Here is an 18,700-nt window from a genome sequence, read left to right as displayed (position 1 = left end):
GGTTGCCATGTCCTGATTGCTTGCTCCTCTGGCAGGCCCCAAGCAGGGATGTTGCAAAACCAAGATCACAGTGCCATGGAAATTTTTGAGGCACCGGGGCATCCTTTGCTCTCCAGAGGCAGGGCCGAGGAAACAACTTGAGCAAAGGTCATCCTGGGATGAGAGTGAGGGCCCCGGAGTGTCCCCAGAGGGAAGGAAGGTGGGAGGGACAGAAGCTGCAACAAAGGCAGGTGGAAAGGAGGAACGGAAAACAGGAATAAAAAACCCCAGGGAAACAAACAATAAAGGACAATAAATTAGACAATTTGGGGGAATTAGCACTCTGGCCTGGCCTGCGTTCCCTTATGGTACTGTGTAATTCGGAAATTAAATGAGTTTAGTAGCTCAGCCTGTTTCTCAATGCGCCCTGGCCCAGTACAACACTGATCAACAGGATGGAATTACAGGGGCTCTGGGAGAGCTGTAAGAGAGGCAACTGAGGTGTATTAGTAGAGCTGTGGTGCAGTTGCCCAGCGTTGGAATAGGAGGGGGCTGCAGGGCAGGAGTGAGGGGCATTGGCAAAGTGGGATAGTGGTGGGACTCCTGTGGTTTTACAAACTTAAATTTGTAAAGTTGCATTGGCAGGGCTCATGGCAATAGACTGCAAACAGGGTCCCACCCAACACCGGATGCAAATTGTATTGTGCACAAATTAAACCCTGTGCAAAGTCTATGCTAATGTAACATTATAACTGAGATTGTTAATTACTCAGAGCAGCTTGATTGAGCTGCATGGAACTGGCAGTTTTGCAAACCTAATGTGCTATATTGTGGACTTGCAAAACTGGTCTGAATTCAGACTCTACCTTCGTTTCTTGCCATTTAAATCCATGGGGTTTTTCCAGACTGATTCATTTAAACAACCAAACCGACCAACCAAAGCCATCATTTTCTACCCAGAGTAGAAAATAGAATATCAGGGTTGGAAGGGACCTCAGGAGGTCATCTAGTCCACCCCCCTGCTCAAAGCAGGACCAATCCCCAGACAGATTTTTACCCTGATGGGCTGTGAATTAAGAATAGAAAAAGAGACCCAACATATCAGCTAGAGCCAGGCTATATAACAGGGGTGGGCAAACTACGGCCCATGGGCTGGATCCGGCACCTCAAGGCTTTGGATCCAGCCCGCGGGATTGCCCCCCGTGGCGCCATGGGCACAGCGCCACTCTCAAAAGCGGCCGGCACCATGTCCCTGCGGACCCTGGGCGGGGGGCAGAGGGCTCCGTGCATTGCCCTTGCCTCCCGGCAGCACCCACCACAGGGAAACCGTGGCCAATGGGAGCTTCGGGGGAGGTACCTGGAGGCACGGCAAGGGCAGCACACACGGAGCCCTCCACCCCCCCTTCCCCAGGGGATGCAGCGCTTCCTGGAGTGGCGCGGGCTGGGGACAGGGCAGGCATGCAGGGAGCCTGCCCTGTCCCCGGTGCGCGCTGCTGCCACCCTGGAGCCACTTTAGGTAAGTGGCGCCGGGCCAGAGCCTGAACCCTGCCTGCACTTTGCCCCCCAACTCCTTGCCCTAAGCCCCCTGCCTGCACCCCGCACCCTTCCTGTACCCCAACCCCCTGCCCTGAGTCCCCTGCTGCACCCGCACTCCTCCTGCACCCCAACCCCTGCCCTGAGCCCCCTGCCGCACCCGCACCCCCCTTCACCCCAACCCCTGCCCTGAGCCCCCTGCCTGCACCCCGCACCCTTCCTGCACCCCAACCCCCTACTCTGAGTCCCCTCCCACAGTCCACACCCCTCCTGCATGCCTGCCCTGAGCCCCACCCTGCACTCCGCACCCCTCCTGTACCCCAACCCCCTTCCCTGAGCCCCCCATACACCCCGCACCCCTCCTCTGCCCCATCCCTTGCTCTGAGCCCCCTCCCAAACCCCCCCACTCCCTCCCACACCCCAACCCCCCACCCTGGCCCTGCATACAATTTCCCCACCCAGATGTGGCCCTTGGCCCAAAAAGTTTGCCCACCCCTGCTATATAATGTATAGTAATAGATCCACTGTATCTATCTTCCAGGAGAATTTTTCACTCTGTTCTTCTTTTGGGACAGATCCCCAGATGGTGTAAATCAGGACTGATGTAAATGGAGCTCCACCAATTTACACCAGCTGAGGATCAGGACTCAGCTCCATTTCCCCCGCACCCTTCCTTTTTGCAGTCTCTGCCAAGCAGACCCCAAACCCCCAGCCCTGAAGTCAGCCTTGTGAAGGCCCACTCTTTGAATGTGCTTGAAATTAGGCAATATATGATGGGCCCATCCCTAGTTACGGAAGGGCTCTTTGTTATGTCATCACACAGTTTTGGGCAATGAGCCATACACCCTAGCATATCACGCACCTGCAGGAAGGCACTGCACTTTTCCACCTTAATCCTAGGTGGACAGTAGCATTTTGGTTTACTCTGTGTACGTTGATGGTATTTTCTAGATGAGTTGGAAAGATCTTATTAACTTAGGGTTGCCAACTTTCTAATCACACAAAACCAAACCCTCTTGCCCTGCCCCCTGCCCCGCCCCTTCCCCAAGGCCCTGCTCCTGCCCCACCCTGTCTCTGAGGCTCTGCCCCCACTCCCTCCATTCCCCCCTCTCTCCGTCGCTCGCTCTTCCCCACTCTCACTCACTTTCACTTGGCTGGGGCAAGGGGTTGGGGTCTAGGAGGGGATGAGCAGGGCCAGTGAGAGGAAGTTTCGCGCCCTAGGCGAAACTTCCACCTTGCGCCCCCCCAACCCTGCGGCAGCTCCCTGCCCCCCACCCGCCCTGAGGCGCCCCCCCTGGGGAACCATGCAGCAGCTCCCCACCCCAGCTCACCTCTGCTCCGCCTCCTCCCAGAGCACGCCACCTCCACTCTAATTCTCCTCCCCTCCCAGACTTGCGGCGCCAAACAGCTGATTGGCGCCGCAAGCCTGGGAGGCGGGAGAAGTGGAGCAGCGATGGCATGCTCGGGGAGCGGATGTAGCAGAGGTGAGCTGGGGTGGGGAGCCATGCAGCAGCTCTCCCCCTGCCCTGAGGCACCCCTGCAGCAGCTCCCCAACCCCCCGGCCCGGGGACCCGTGCGGCAGCTCCCCACCCCAGCACACTTCTGCTCCACCTCCTCCCCGAGCACGCCGCCCGCGCTCTAATTCTCCTCCCCTCCCAGGCTTGCAGCGCCAAACAGCTGATTGACGCTGCAAGCCTGGGAGGCAGGAGAAGTGGAGCGGCGACCGCAGGCTTGGGGAAGGGGCATAGGAACACTGTAAAAAAAATGGGGGGCACTGCTTTTTGGCGCCCCCAAATCTTGGCACCCTAGGCAACCGCCTAGTTTGCCTAAATGGTAGCACTGGCTCTGAGGATGAGGGCTCCAGCTGGAGGTGCGGGCTCCAGGGTGGGGCCAAAAATGAGGGGTTCAGGGTGTGAGAGGGGGCTCTAGGCTGGGGCAGGGGGTTGGGGTGCAGGAAGGGGTGAGGGCTCCGGCTGGGAGTGCGGGCTCTGGGGCAGGGCCAGGGATGAGGGGTATGGAGTGAAGGAGGGGGCTCCAGACTGGGGCCACAGGGTTTTGAGTGTAAGAGCGGGCTCAGGGCTTGGGCGGGGGTTGGGGTGCAGGAGGGGGTGCAGCCAAGGGGTTTGGAGTGTGGGAGGGAACTCTGGGCTGGGGCAGGGGATTGGGGTGTGGGAGGGGTAGGCTCCAGCTGGGGGTGTGGGCTCTGGGGTAGGGCCGGGGATGAGGGATTTGGGATGCATGAAGGGGCTCCAGACTGGGGCCGAGGGAGTTGAAGTGTAGGACCAGGCGCAGGGGTGGGGCAGGGGATTGGGGTGCAGGCACTGGAAGGGGGCTCAGAGCTGGGGCAGGGAGTTGAGGTGAGGACTCTGGGAGAGAGTTAGGGTATGGGAGGGAGTTCTGACCTGGGGCTGGGTGTTGGGGTATGGGTGAGGGTTCCCAGCCAATGGGAGCTGCAGAGCCAGCACTCAGGATGGGGACAGCATGCGGAGTTTCCCTGATGCCCCTACACCCAAGAACTGCAGGGACATGCCGGCTGCTTCTGGGGAACTGCGCAGAGCCAGAGCAGGCAGGGAGCCTGCCTTAGCCCAGCTGCACCGCCAACCTGACATTTAACGGCCTGGTCAGCAGTGCTGACCAGAGCCACCAGGGTCCCTTTTCGACTGGGCATTCCGGTCGAAAACAGGATGCCTGGCAACCCTATATTATCTCCCAGACATAGTGCGCAAGCAGTGCAGTACATACATCCCAGAATAGCATAGCACAGCACACATGCCACTCATCCTAGCATGCTGCAGCAGCATCACACCAGCACACACATCAACGGGGCATATTACATGCATGAAAGCATGGAATATTATCTGTAGGGCCCTACTAAATTCATGGTCAATTTCATGGGTCATGATTTCAACTATTTAAATCTGAAATGTCACAGTGTTGTAATTGTAGGGGTCCTGACCCAAAAAGGAGTTGGGGGGTCGCAAGGTTATTGTAGGGAAGGTTGTGGTACTGCTACCCTTACTTCTGCACTGCTGCTAGTGGTGGCTCTGCCTTCACAGCTGGGCAGCTGGAGAGCGGCAGCTGCTGGCCGGGATCCCAGCTCTGAAGGCAGAGTTGCATGGCATGGTATGGTATTGCCACCCTTACCTCTGCGCTGCTGCTGTTGGGCCGCTGCCTTCAGAGCTGGGTGCCCAGCCAGTAGTCGCCACTCTCCAGCCACCCAGCTCTGAAGGCAGCACAGAAGTAAGGGTGGCAATACCATGACTCCCCTAAAATAACCTTGTGACACCCCCCCCGCAACTTTCTTGTGGGTCAGGACCCCCAATTTGAGAAACGTTGGTCTCCCCGGGGAAATCTGTATAGTATAGGGTAAAAGGACACAAAAGACCAGATTTCACGGGGGAGACCAGATTTCACAGTCCGTGACACATTTTTCATGGCCTTGAATTTGGTAGGGCCCTAATTATATGCATTAGAATGTGCATATGTGTACCACAGCATGCCATAGCACACACAGTATCACACACACACCCTATTACCCACAGTGCGTTGTAACATGTACAGTATAAACACATAAGCAGTATAAACCACTCACAACACATATCCCAGGGCAGTAAAACACACACATCACACGAGTGGAGTATAAATCTCACACACAGAGAATACATAACACACACATCCCAGTGCACTATAACACATACAACACACACACCTATTAACCCCAGGGCAGTATAACATGCACATTTCCCTGTGTGGTATGACACAGCACACAGCCATTACAATATAACAGACAGCCCAGTGCAATATTTCCCCCATATGCATATCACCTTGGGTCACCCTCGTGATGTCCTTTTCCAGTGTGGACAGTCAGGTCTGCATTCAGAACCAGACTCTGTTCACACTCCATCACAAACACCCACTCTGGAGCCAGGTTTCCCCAGACGCGATTGCAATCCAACTGCTGACAATAATAACAAAGGGAAATTCATGCATCTCTGCTTGCCACAACAAGCCACTTGCCTGCTGTTTGCATCAGCTGAAGGCAGTTTCCACACTGCCGCGGTTATGTGAGCAGCACTTCACTTAGCAGACTTGTTCTGACACAGTGAGCCATCACAAGGGTTCGGAGGAGGGATAGCAGAGAAAACTTCCTACATCTTACAGAGGCCCGTAGAAACTGGAGGTTTGCAAGTGACAAACCCCAGGATTACCACCAATCCCCACACCACTGGGGGGAGGTTAGTTTATTAGCTAACTGTGGCTGCCATAGGCAGCATGGTGAGCTATGCCCATGATTTTTGTAGGCCCAACAAAACACCTCTCTCTTTTGCTTGTTGAATTGTTCAGTGATGAAGCAGTCCCAGCCAACAGTAACCAGATACTTGGGGCTGGATCCTGACAAGTCAGCATAGCTCTATTGAAATCCATCTCCCCCATGTATACCAGCTGAGGATCTGACATCTAGCCTTCAGCACATTTTTCTCTGGCAGACTCTAGCCTTTATGGAAGCACAACTAGGAACCCAAATAACTTGATAGTGGCCCTTTAAATCAGGTGGCCTTTGCCGGCCCTTTAAGCATTCACCTGCCGCAGCTCTGCCAACAATCTCAGTGTTGTTGTGTCTAGCTGCCAACTGAGACATGCCAGCTGGGATCAGACCTTCGCCAGAGGGCACCGGGAGAACTCGTAACAAATTCAAGGCTCCAGTCCAAGGCCTGTAGGGCAAGGGCAGGGAGCGCTGGGAATCTGATGCCTTAAAAATAAATGAACATTAGAAGACACACGTCACACTCAGCTTTACGAGGGACTTTTCTTTTAAAGTCCTGTTATTTTCTGAGGAGCTGAAAGTGTAGGGAGAGCTGCCAAAATGTAGCCAGTAAGCAACGCTCGCCCAGCCTGCAGAACCTTCCATAAGACAGGCATGGAGCGTCTTCCCACAGTCCTGTTCTAGCTCCAATGGAAACAGTTATGCCAGGGAGGAAATCATTTGGTGGCTGGTGGGCTGGCACTGGCCGGAGCAGAATGATCAGGTCCAGGGTAGCTGCTGGACTAGCATTGGTGGAGCTGAGGCTTGTTAAAGCATCGGGAACTCCTTGTAGTATCCCGAGACTCCGAGACAGTTCCCCAAATAAGCCATTTCCCTCTTGTCTTCTGCCATGGTCCCCTCCTCCCTCACCCAGGGACCAACCTCTCTGCCTCCTGTAAACTCGTTTTCCAGCATCAATTCAGCAGTGCCCTTCCCTGCTCCCTCTCTCTCAGGGCTCATCTACACTTGAAATGCTGCAGCAATGCAGCTGTAGCATTTCTGTGCGGACATGACCTATGCCAATGGGAGGGGTTCTCCTGTTGGCCTAGGTAATGCACCTCCCCAAGAGGCAGTAGCTTGGTCAAGAGAAGAATTCTTCCGTCAACCTAACATTGTCCACATGGAAACTTGGGTCAGCTTAACTATGTTACTCAGGGATGTAGGTTTTTCTAGGACCCTGATGGGTGGGAGGGTCCCAGAATCCAGACTCTAGTCCATGTTCGGAAGTCTATACAGCAAAGAAACACCCCTGCAGCCCAGCTCTTCAAGCCAGAGTCAGCTGGCATGGGCCAGAGGCGGGTATTTCTGTGCTGTGTAGACATACCCTTAGTGTGTGAAACCGCAGCTTGCCTTGACTGCACTAGGGCTGACACATACATTAAACAAACCTTTTTTCCTAAAAAAAACCAGGAGTACTTGTGGCACCTTAGAGATTAACACATTTATTTGAGCATAAGCTTTCGTGGGCTACAGCCCACTTCATCGGATGCATGTAGTGGAAAATACAGTAGGAAGATATATAAATACACAGAGAACATGAAACAATGGGTGTTACCATACACATTATAAGGAGAGTGATCAGTTAAGGTGAGCTTTTATCAGTAGGAGAGAAAAAGAACTGTTTGTAGTGGTAATGAAAATGGCCCATTTCCAGCAACTGACAAGGAGATATAAGGAACTGGGGGGGGGGAGGGGAATAAGCAGGGGGAAATAGTTTTACTTTGTGTAATGGCCCATCCACTCCCAGTCTTTATTCAAGCCTAATTTAATGGTGTCCAATTTGCAAATTAATTCCAATTCAGCAGTCTCTCGTTGGAGTCTGTTTTTGAAGTTTTTTTGTTGTAATATTGCGACTTTTAGGTCTGTAATCGAGTGGCCAGGGAGATTGAAGTGTTCTCCAACTGGTTTTTGAATGTTATAATTCTTGACGTCTGATTTGTGTCCATTTATTCTTTTACGTAGAGACTGTCCGGTTTGGCCAACGTACATGGCAGAGGGGCATTGCTGGCACATGATGGCATATATCACATTGGTAGATGTGCAGGTGAACGAGCCTCTGATAGTGTGACTGATGTGATTAGGTCCTATGATGGTGTCCCCTGATTAGATATGTGGACAGTGTTGGCAACGGGCTTTGCAAATACTCACCAGCAACCACACAACAAAAACACTAACCCAGGAACCTATCCTTGCAACAAAGCAGACGTCAAGAATTATACAGAATTAAACAGTTCTTTTTCTCTCCTACTGATAAAAGCTCACCTTAACTGATCACTCTCCTTATAGTGTGTATGGTAACACCCATTGTTTCGTGTTCTCTGTGTATTTATATATCTTCCTACTGTATTTTCCACTACGTGCGTCCGATGAAGTGGGCTGTAGCCCACGAAAGCTTATGCTCAAATAAATGTGTTAGTCTCTAAGGTGCCACAAGTACTCCTGTTCTTTTTGCGGCTACAGACTAACACGGCTGCTACTCTGAAACCTTTTTTCCTGAAGTAGCCCTGGCCAGAGAGATGAAGGGCCCAGTTTGCCCTAGGCCCACACCTTATGTAGTCATTTGCTCCAGTAGAAAGAGTGCAAAGTAGATGCAAAACCATTCGCACCTGGTCACATTTGGCACCCACTTTACACCAGATCCTCATAGCCAGACCCACCAGTCACCTCCATCAGAGCTTCAGTTTCTGCAGCTTTCTTGGTTCAGACACATTATTGGGGTGGAAAACCAACAAATTGTGAAGCGTGTTTACCAAGGAATGGCACTATGCAGCCAGTGAGTATGTGGACACCAAACGCTTTGGTAGTGCAGTAAGGTCACCAAAGACAAATGTAGACTAATATTCAGCCAGACCAACTTCAGGATCTAGCTAGAGTTCAATCTGGGAAGCACTCGATCTGCAAGTAGGCTTGTTCCTTTGGGCTGTGCCATGACAATGAAGACTGCACTGGTGTAAATAATCACACAATGTCCTAGGGAATGATATCTTGGCTCATCTCCATGGAAGGGCTAAATTGGCATTGCTCCATTGAAGTCAGCTTGGAAGAGAGGGAGTGGGGGAAATAACTAGACAACATGGAACTCTGGAAAGCAAAGAGATGATCCATCCCTAGCACTTTAATGTTCACTGTAGCTTGTGGGGGAGCAGTTGGGACATGGTTCTGTCCCCTTGAGCATCTCCTTCACATAAGAATGGCCATACTGGTCAGATCAATGGTCCGTCTACCCCAGTAGCCTGTCTTCCGACAGTGGCCGATGCCAGGTGCTTCAGAGGGAATGAACAGAACAAGTAATCATTGAGTGATCCTGTCATCCACTCTCAGCTTCTGGCACTCAGAGGCTAGAAACATTCAGAGCAGGGGTTGCATCCCTAGCCATTCTAATAGCCATTGATGGACCTATCCTCCGTGAAATTTATCTAGTTCTTTTTTGAACCCTGTTACAGTTTTGGCCTTCACAATATCCCCTGGCAAATGAGTTCCACAGGTTGACTGTCCATTAGATAAAGTAGTACTTATGTTTGTTTTAAACCTGCTGCCTATTAAATTCATTGTGTGACCCCAGTTCGTGTGTTATGTGAAGGAGTAAATAGCATTTCCTTATTCCCTTTTGCCACACCAGTCAAGATTTTATAAATCTCTTTCATATCATCTCTTAGTCATCTCTTTTCCAAGCTGGCAAGTCCCAGTCTTTTTAATCTCTCCTTATACGGAAGCTATTCCATACCCATAATCATTTTTGTTGCCCTTCTCTGTACCTTTTCCATTTCTAATGTATCTTTTTTGAGATGGGGTGACCAATCTGCCCACAGTATTCAAGATGTGGGAGTACCATGAATTTATATAGAGGCAATATGATATTTTCTGTCTTATTATTTATCCCTTTCTTAATGATTCCCAACATTCTGTTCACTTTTTTGACTGCCGCTGCACATTGAGTGGATGTTTTCAGAGAACTGTCCACAATGACTCCAAAATCTCTTTCTTGAATGGTAACAGCTAATTTAGACCCCATGATTTTGTATGTATAGTTGGGATTATGTTTCCAATCTGGCTCCTACTACTTCAGTTGACTGCCTGTTCTCCTCAAGTGGGTTCAGGGAAGCAGCAGGAAACAGGAAGCTCCCTGGGAAGCTGGTGTTAATCAGTCCAGGCTCCTGGGGGTGCTAGAGAGGTACATTAGAGGCTCCTCCTCCTCTCTCTACCTGCAGGTCCTGCTGCTTTCTGTTATTCCCTCTCACCTTTTCTCCTGCCTGCCTGTTATGTCTCTTTTGCCCTCCTTCCTCCAGCACAGCACTCCATCATCTCTGTGCATCTAGAGCAGAGAGAATACATATGAACCAGCAGCAGACACAATTTTCTACACTCTGGGTCCTAGTGGCGCCCCCCCTTCTCTCCCCCCAAGTCTGGCACCTGAAGCGGCCGCCTGAGTTCACCACTTGGTAAGGCCAGCCCTGCCAATGTGCATTAAAAATTTGCATTTATTAACACTGAATTTTATCTGCCATATTGTTGCCCAATCACCCAGTTTTGTGAGATCCCTTTGTAATTCTTCACAGTCTGCTTTGGCCTTAACTATCTTGAGTAGTTTTGTATCATCTGCAAATTTTGCCATCTCACTGTTTACCCCTTTTTCCAGATCATTTATGAACATGTTGAACAGCACTGGATCCAGTACAGACCCCTGGTGGACATCACTGTTTACCTCTCTCCATTCTGAGAACTGACCGTTTATTCCTACCCTTTGTTTCCTGTCTTTTAACCAGTTACTGATCCAGGAGAGGACCTTCCCTCTTATCCCATGACAGCTTACTTTGCTTAAGAGCCTTTGGTGAGGAAACTTGTCAAAGGCCTTGTGATAAATGAAGGGTGGGGTAGCTTCCTTTTATGGACACCCAGCCAGACAGTTAGCTACAAAATCCCTCTTGATAGCTGTTCTCTACTTGCTTTACCTGTAAAGGGTTAAAAAAATAGGTAAAAAGAAGGGAGTGGGCACCTGACCAAAGGAGCCAATGGAAAGGCTAGAATTTTTTAAAATTGGGGAAAAAATTCCCTTTGTCTGTGTGTTGTGGTTCTCTGGGGAAGAGGGAAACAGGGCAGCAGTTATGCTGTGAGAAGCTGAAGGCCAGATATGAAAATTATCAGATCCTATCTAGAACTACTTATTTAACAACCCAGATATGTAAGTAGACCAGGAGTGTTTAGAAAGATACAATTAGGTTTATTTCTGTTTATTTCTTATTGGCTTGTGGACTCCTCTGTGCCAAATGCTTTTTGTTTTGCTTGTAACCTTTAAGCTGGACCTCAAGAAGGCTATTCTTGATTTTTAATTTTTGTAAGTGGATTTTTTATATCTACCTAAGTTCCAGATGTATTTTCTTACTTTTTGTTTTTAATAAAATTTACCCTTTTTTAAGAACAGAATTGGATTTTTCATGTCCTAAGAGGTTTGTACATGTTGTTTAATTAGCTGGGGGCAACAACTAATTTCCTTTGTTTTCTTTCTCAGCTCTTCCGGAGGGGTGTGTGTGAAAGGACTTGAGGGTACCCCACAGGAAGGAATTTCCAAGTGTGCCTTCCTGGGTTACAAGGGGTTTTGCATTTGGGCAGTGGCAGAATCTACCCATAGAAGCTCAGAGAGAAGCTGTAACCTTGGGAGTTTAATACCAGCCTGGAGTGGCCAGTATTAATTTTTAGAATCCTTGTGGGCCCCCACCTTCTGCACTCGAAGTGTCAGAGTGGGGAATCGGCCTTGACAGGCTTTCTGAAAATCTAAGTATGCTATATCCACTGGATCACCCTTGTCCACATGTTTGTTGACTCCTTCAAAGAATTCTAGTAGATTGCATGATTTCACTTTACAAAAGCCATGTTGACTCTTCCCCAATAAATTGTGTTCATCTATGTTTCTGATAATTCTGTTCTTTACTATAGTTTCAACCAGTTTGCCTGGTACTGAAGTCAGGCTTATCGGCCTTTAATTGCTGGGATCCCCTCTGGAGTCTTTTTTTTTTAAATCAGCATCACAATAGCTATCCTCAAGTCATTTGGTACAGAGGCTGATTTAAATGATAGGCTACATATCACAGTTAGTAGTGCTGCAATTTCATATTTGAGTTCCTTCAGAACTCCTGGATGAATATCATCCAATCCCGGTGACTTATTATTGTTTGATTTATCAGTTTGTTCCAAAACTTCTTCTTCCAAAACATCTCCATCTGGGACAGTTCCTTAGATTTGTCATGTAAAAAGAATTGCTCCTTTGCCAGCCAAAATGCTAAGTCCTACAACAGTTACAGCTAGGGTGACCAGACGTCCCGATTTTATCGGGACTGTCCCGATATTTCCTTGTTTGTCCCGCGTCCCGACCAACGTGCGGTCGGGACACTGGACAAACAAGGAAATGCGCCGGAGCCTGGAGCCCGGAAGTGCTCGCACCCCGTCCCCCCGCCCCGACTCCACCCCCTCCTCCCCCGATTGGCTCCCTCCCCGAATTCCCGCCTCTTCCCCGGGCTCACCATTCCTCCTCCCTCCGCAAGCGCTCGAGGGAGGCCCGGGAGACGCAGGGGAAGCGCGGGGCCGGGGTGAGTAAGAGTCCGGCCTGGCCCAGTGCAGGCAGGACTCAGTTGGGTGGTAGGGAGAGGAGGGGGGCGGCCCGCGGTGCCAGGCGGCGGCTGTTCTCACCCCCAGGCAGCGGAACTCGGGAGCAGCCGCTGCTGCAGCTCCCACTGCCGCGGAGGAGGAAGTGGCCATGGAGCTTGGCGGCTGCGGCTGTGGCACCCCCGAACCCCTCGAGCCGGGGCCTGCTGCGGGGACCCAACAGTGCGCACGCTGTGCTCAGCCCCTGGCCAGTCGTGTCTGGGCTGCTGCCCAGCTGGTGCTATCCCGCGGCGGCCCCGGGGCGGAGGCATCAGCAGCCCAGCCCCGTTCGTTCCCCTGAAGGTCCCGAGCGGGACGGGGGGGCTGGGGCCTGCTGCCCCCGCTCCAGGGCCGCCGCGGGATAGCACCAGCTGGGCAGCAGCCCAGACGCGACTGGCCAGGGGCTGGGCGCAGCGTGCGCGCTGCTGGGTCCCCGCAGCAGGCCCGGGCTCGGGGGGTTCGGGGCCACCAGAGCCGCAGCCGCCGAACTTGGCCATCGGCCGCTTCCTCCCCCCGCGGCAGTGGGAGCTGCAGCAGCAGCTGCTCCCGAGTCCCGCTGCCCGGGGGGTGAGAACAGCCGCCGCCTGGCACTGCGGGCCGCCCCCCTCCTCTCCCTACCACCCAACTGAGTCCTGCCTGCTAGGGGCCAGGCCGGACTCTTACTCACCCCGGCCCCGCACTTCCCCTGAGTCTCCCGGGCCTCCCTCCAGCGCTTGCGGAGGAAGGGTTGTTGTTGTTGGTTTTTTTGGCCCCGCGCCCCGCCCCCCCCGCGTCACCCTCCCGCCCTCCCCCCGCGTCCCGATATTTGACTTGGGTGATCTGGTCACCCTAGTTACAGCTGAGGGATGTGGGAAGCTGCCCAGAGCCACCTGGACAATACAAAGGGCTTAAAACAAGAGGTGGGGCTAGAAAACTGAAGGGAAATTAGGGTAATCCGTCCCCCGCTACCCGGAGGGTGAAGAACCTTTTACTCCACATTGAGCGTGGGAGGGTTTGATGACATGCTGACAGGCTCTGCAACACAGCTTGAAAGGAGCCCATAACCTCATCAACCACAAGGAACCTAGGAGTTAATGAGAAGAAATTGATTGTTCTTCCCTCTGTAAATAATTTAGGGCCTGGTACTGATCTTTGGTTTCATAATCATTAACATTAATGTCCCAGTCGCCCCTGGAGAGGTACAGGGTGTGTCTATCTCCCAGAGCGGTCGTTAGTGATTAGTCCGGATGACACCTGATGTGCGTTCTTCCTGAGCAATCAGACGTCTCACTGCTGGTTTTCTCTCCCCCACCTTTTTTATTTTTTTTAAAGGGCTGAATATAAAAAAAAAAGGTTGTTTATATTATCTGTATTACAGTAGTGCATAGAGATGCCAAGAGCAGGGCCCCTTTGTGCTAGGTGCCATACAGAGGCACAGCAAGAGATAGTTGCTTATACTCAAAATAGACCAGGAATCATCCAGAATGTCTCTGACAGAGACAGAAAGTGAGCTCGGATTAACTATGGGAACAATTGACCAAGGATCAGGGTGGATTCTTCGTCACTGCCAATTTTAAAATCAAGACTGGATGTTTTTCTACAAGATCTGCTCTGGGAATTGTTTTGGGGCAGTTCTCTGGCCTGTGTGATACCAGAGGTCAGACTGGATGATCACAGTGGGCCTTTCTGGCCTTGGAATTGATTTGTCATCTTCCTGCCAAAGGTCATATGTTTTTAGAGTACCCTCCAGTATGATATATCTCCTGGGCTGGAATCACCTCTCAGTGACACTGGTGTAAATCAGGAGTAGTTCCATTGGACTCAATGGGGTTCCATCAGTGTCAAACTGGTTTAACTAAGGCGAGACTCAACTCCATTTCTGTCTAACTAGGCACAGTAATCACTCATGTTTCAGTTACATGGTACTGACTCGCTTCCATCTTCTAGGACCCACTGTACTGTCAGCATGCAGCGTTATTGTAGCTGTGTCGGTCCCAGGATATTAGCGACAAGGTGGGTGAGGTCATATCTTAATATTAACGACCTCCCTCAGAATGCCATCCTTGCTACCATGGATGTCATCTCCCCTATGCACCAACATCCCTCACAATGATGGCATAGGCTGTCTGCCTCATTATCTGCAAGTCAATGGCCACCCCTCAGATACCACCCCAATCACATCGCCAAACTCATCCATTTCATCCTCACCACAATTTTACATTCAGCTTTGTCCAAACCAGGGGAACAGCCCTGGGTACTAGGATGGCTCCCAATACGCCAACCTCTTAATGAGCCACCTTGAAGAAGAATTTCTAGATAAATGCACCATGAAACCAATGATATACCTGAGATACACTGATATTTTCATCCTCTGTATAGACAACTTAAACTCCCTCAAAGATTTCCACTATTACTTCAGCTCCCACCACTCATCCATTCAACTCTCTCTGGAACACTCCCACACCAAAATTAATTTCCTGGACACCAGGATCAGCTTCAGCAACAGAATCCTATAGACAACAATATAAAAGAAACCCACGGATAACCACACCTACCTTCATAGATCCGGTAACCACCCAAACACACCACAGATGCCACAGAATATGCTCCAAGGAGAAAGTCTGGGATATACACCATACCATGCTCAAAATCATCTTAACCAAACAAGGAGACTCCACCGGAGAAGTAGCTCACATCATAGAATGGGCACCCAAATACATTGAGAGAACCTGCTTCAATACAGAAATAAAACCTCCTCCAGCCACATACCCCTACTTGTCACTTACCACCCTAAACTGGAACCCATATGGGGTATAATCAAACAATTATATCCCATATTCAATGGTGACCCAATCCTGAAAGAAATCTTTCCTGAACCCCCTCTTCCGGCTTCAGACAGCCCCCCAACCTCTCCAAACTCATCATCAAAAGCAAGGTCCCCACAGACCAGGACCCACCAAATCAAAGCAGCACCAGACCAGATGCAAAGTGGCCAGAAGAGATACACAGCATGCAGACATATCTCCACTGCTACAATGATAAACACCCCTCACAAGACACCTTTCAAGATCCATGGACCCTACACATGCCTATCACAACATGTGGTGTGCTTCATCCAGTGCCTTAAATGCCCCAATAGCAACTATTTGGGTGAAACCAGACAATCACTGTGCTCTTGAATGAACTCATGCAGGATTATGATAAAAGACAAAAACACGACATCACCTGTGGGTAAATACTTTGCACAAAGTGATCGCTCTATATCTGACCTCTTAGTACTCACCCTCAAAGGAAATCTGCACAACATTCTTAAAAGATGAGCATGGGCGCTTAAACACATAACTTTGCTAGACTCTAAAAATCATGGACTGAACAGAGACACTAGATTTATGGATTATTACAACAATCTGTAACCTGCTAACAAACCCCCCAACTGCTTACCCCACTCCCCCTTCCTTTCCTCCCTATGGGCTAGTCTACACGGGCAACGCTAAAGCGCTGCCGTGGCAGCACTTTAACATGCCCTGTGTGGTCGAGGTGCAGCGCTGGGAGAGAGCTCTCCCAGCACTCTAACAAAAACCACCTCCATGAGGGGCGTAGCTCCCAGCGCTGGAGCACTGTTTACACTGGCGCTTTATAGCGCTGAAACTGCTGCGCTCACACCCCTGAATGAGAAAATTGCAGCGCTGTTAATTGCCAGTGTAGACAAGTCCTATGACTTGAGGGGTATTAACAGGCCACTTTGCCTTGAATGGTCTCTTGAAATATGTTTTAACTACTTATGCTAAGCAATCTCTTCCACCTTGTATTTAGCAGTGGCACTCTGAGTTAGGCCCTGTCTACACTGCCACTTTACAGCACTGCAACTTTCTCGCTCAGCGGTGTGAAAAAAACACCCCCCTGAGTGCTGAAAGTTTCAGCGCTGTAAAGTGGCAATGTAGACAGTGCATCAGCACTGGGAGCCGTGAGGGGAGCTATTCCCCCTTCTTTTTGTAGCGCTGGGAGAGAGCTGGTGCCGCGACTACACAGTCATGTTAAAGCGCTGCCACGGCAGTGCTTTAATGTTGGTAGTGAAAACATACCCTTAGGCTATGGCTACACTGGCACTTTATAGCGCTGCAAATTTCTTGCTCAGGGGTGTGAAAAAACACCCCCCTGAGCACAGCAAGTTACAGCGCTGTAAAGCGCCAGTGTAAACAGTGCCCCAGCACTGGGAGCGCTGTAAGCTAATACCCTCGTGGAGGTGGAGTACCTGCAGCGCTGGGAGAGCGCGACGACACTCACACTTCAAAGCGCTGCTGCGGGAGTGCTCCCGCGACAGCGCTTTGAAGTTTCGAGTGTAGCCACGGCCTTAGTTTCCCAGACCTTAAGAAGAGCTCTGTATAAACTCAAAAGCTTGTCTCTCAATCTAATCAGTGACAGACTGTGTGCAGACTGGGAGTGGCCACTGCACACGCAGGACATTGCCTGAGATGTTGAAAAGAGAATCATTGCCATCATATGCCCTGGTGAAGTTGGTACAGTAATAGCCTTAGGGTCCGATCCTGCAGTCCTTACTCAGGCAAAACACCCAGCAATCTCAGTGATGCATAGTGTCCAGAACAGGAACAGGCTGCTAGAGGCCAGTGAGCATCTGCTCTGGTGAGCTGGGCCCAAGGATGGGTGGGTCACCTGAACAAAGTGAAAATGCACCCAAATTTCAAACCTTTTTGAAAGGGAAGCGGCATTGCCTAATGGGTAGAGCGCCAGACTCGGCTTATTAGAGAAACCTGCATTCAATTCCCAGCTCTGGCACTGGCCTGCTGAGTAATCTTAGGCAAACCACGTCCCCTGATTGTGCCTCAGTTTCCCCATCTGTAAAATGGGGATAATGATATTACCTTCCCATGTCAAGTGCTTTGAGATCTACCAATGAAACATGCTATATAAAAGCCAGGTATTTGTCATATTATTTTGGGGGTAAATAGTGTTAATTTTTCTTGTGTTTATTTCCATGGCCTGGGACCTGGCCCAGAGGAAAGTCTGTTCTCACCGATTCCTAGCCCAGCTTTTATATCAGTGAGTACACCTGCAAATCAAGGGTGATGATCAATCACCCCTCTCCTGGCCTGGTGGGGATTAATTCCTCCATGGGAGCTGGTCCAAAAACATTTGTCAAAACTTCTTTCAAAAAAAGACTTTTTAACTAACTGGAAATTTTTGCACACCATCGTCCATTCGTGTTCAAAATGTTCAGGTTTTCATCAAAAAAAAACCAAATGCTGACATTTCTTAATTGCCAAAAATTGAAACATTTTGGTTTTGTATTTTTTTATTTTGTTGGATGAACCCCCCGAAATTACAACAACCCTCCCCCCCCAAAAAAAAATTAGTATTTGTCAAGATCTTTTTGCAGGAGGGGGAAAAAATCATTTCCCAGCCAGCTCTATAGTTAACGTTTGCCGAGTACTTTGGAGCTCCTCTCCTGAGAGTGATGACCGAAGGACCAGACAATGCTGCTGGTGTTTATGCTGGAGATGCTGTCACGCAGACTCTGAGTTATGACAGAAGCACACCCAGCAGAGTCTTTCTCATTTCTGCTTGTGTAGTTTGACGGGGGTCAGATCTTCAGCCGGTGCAACCACCAGCACAGCTCCGCTGAGGTCAATGGAGTTACACCAATTGACACTAGCTGAGGAACTGCTTCACTCCAAGCAGAAGTGCCTCGCTAATGGAGTTGCCATTGGCACAGTGCATTGCACTGAGGCCATTTGGGACTTCCCATCTACTGCCCTACATGCAGAATTTAGCTAGATGCCATGGACGTATTCCCGCTTGCCGTGGGATATATTCCCACCATTTGTGCGTGCAGTCATGACAAAGCGAAGCAATCTCACTGTTTTGGTCTTCTCCAGGCCCTACAGTCCCCTTGGTGATGGTAGCAGTATGGGACAGCTGGGGGGGAGGAGGACCAGCCATTCAAGCCAAAGGTTGAGATCAGACGTTCTCCCAGACTTTATCCCACCAAGGATCTCACACACCCCGCCTGCGGTCCCAGGGCTCCTGTGCCCGCCATGCTGCAGTTGGCTGGGTTTGTTCACTGCCTCCCCATAGCATGGGAGCATCAGGAAAGCCATAGAGGAGGCCTTGTTCCAGCAGTTCCCATCAGCTGTGCTGATGCTTACAGCTCGTTCCAAACAGCATAATACTCTGTGTCCCAGGGGAGCGTGTACCCCTATGGTTGTGTGTCACAGACTCCGCCCCAGAGGCACCCCCTTGCGGCAAGGCTTG

Source organism: Trachemys scripta, chromosome 9 (assembly GCF_013100865.1).
Source record: "Trachemys scripta elegans isolate TJP31775 chromosome 9, CAS_Tse_1.0, whole genome shotgun sequence".
Classification (NCBI taxonomy): Eukaryota; Metazoa; Chordata; order Testudines; family Emydidae; genus Trachemys; species Trachemys scripta.
The sequence above is the reverse complement of the archived record's forward strand: the minus strand, read 5'-3'. Positions refer to the sequence as shown.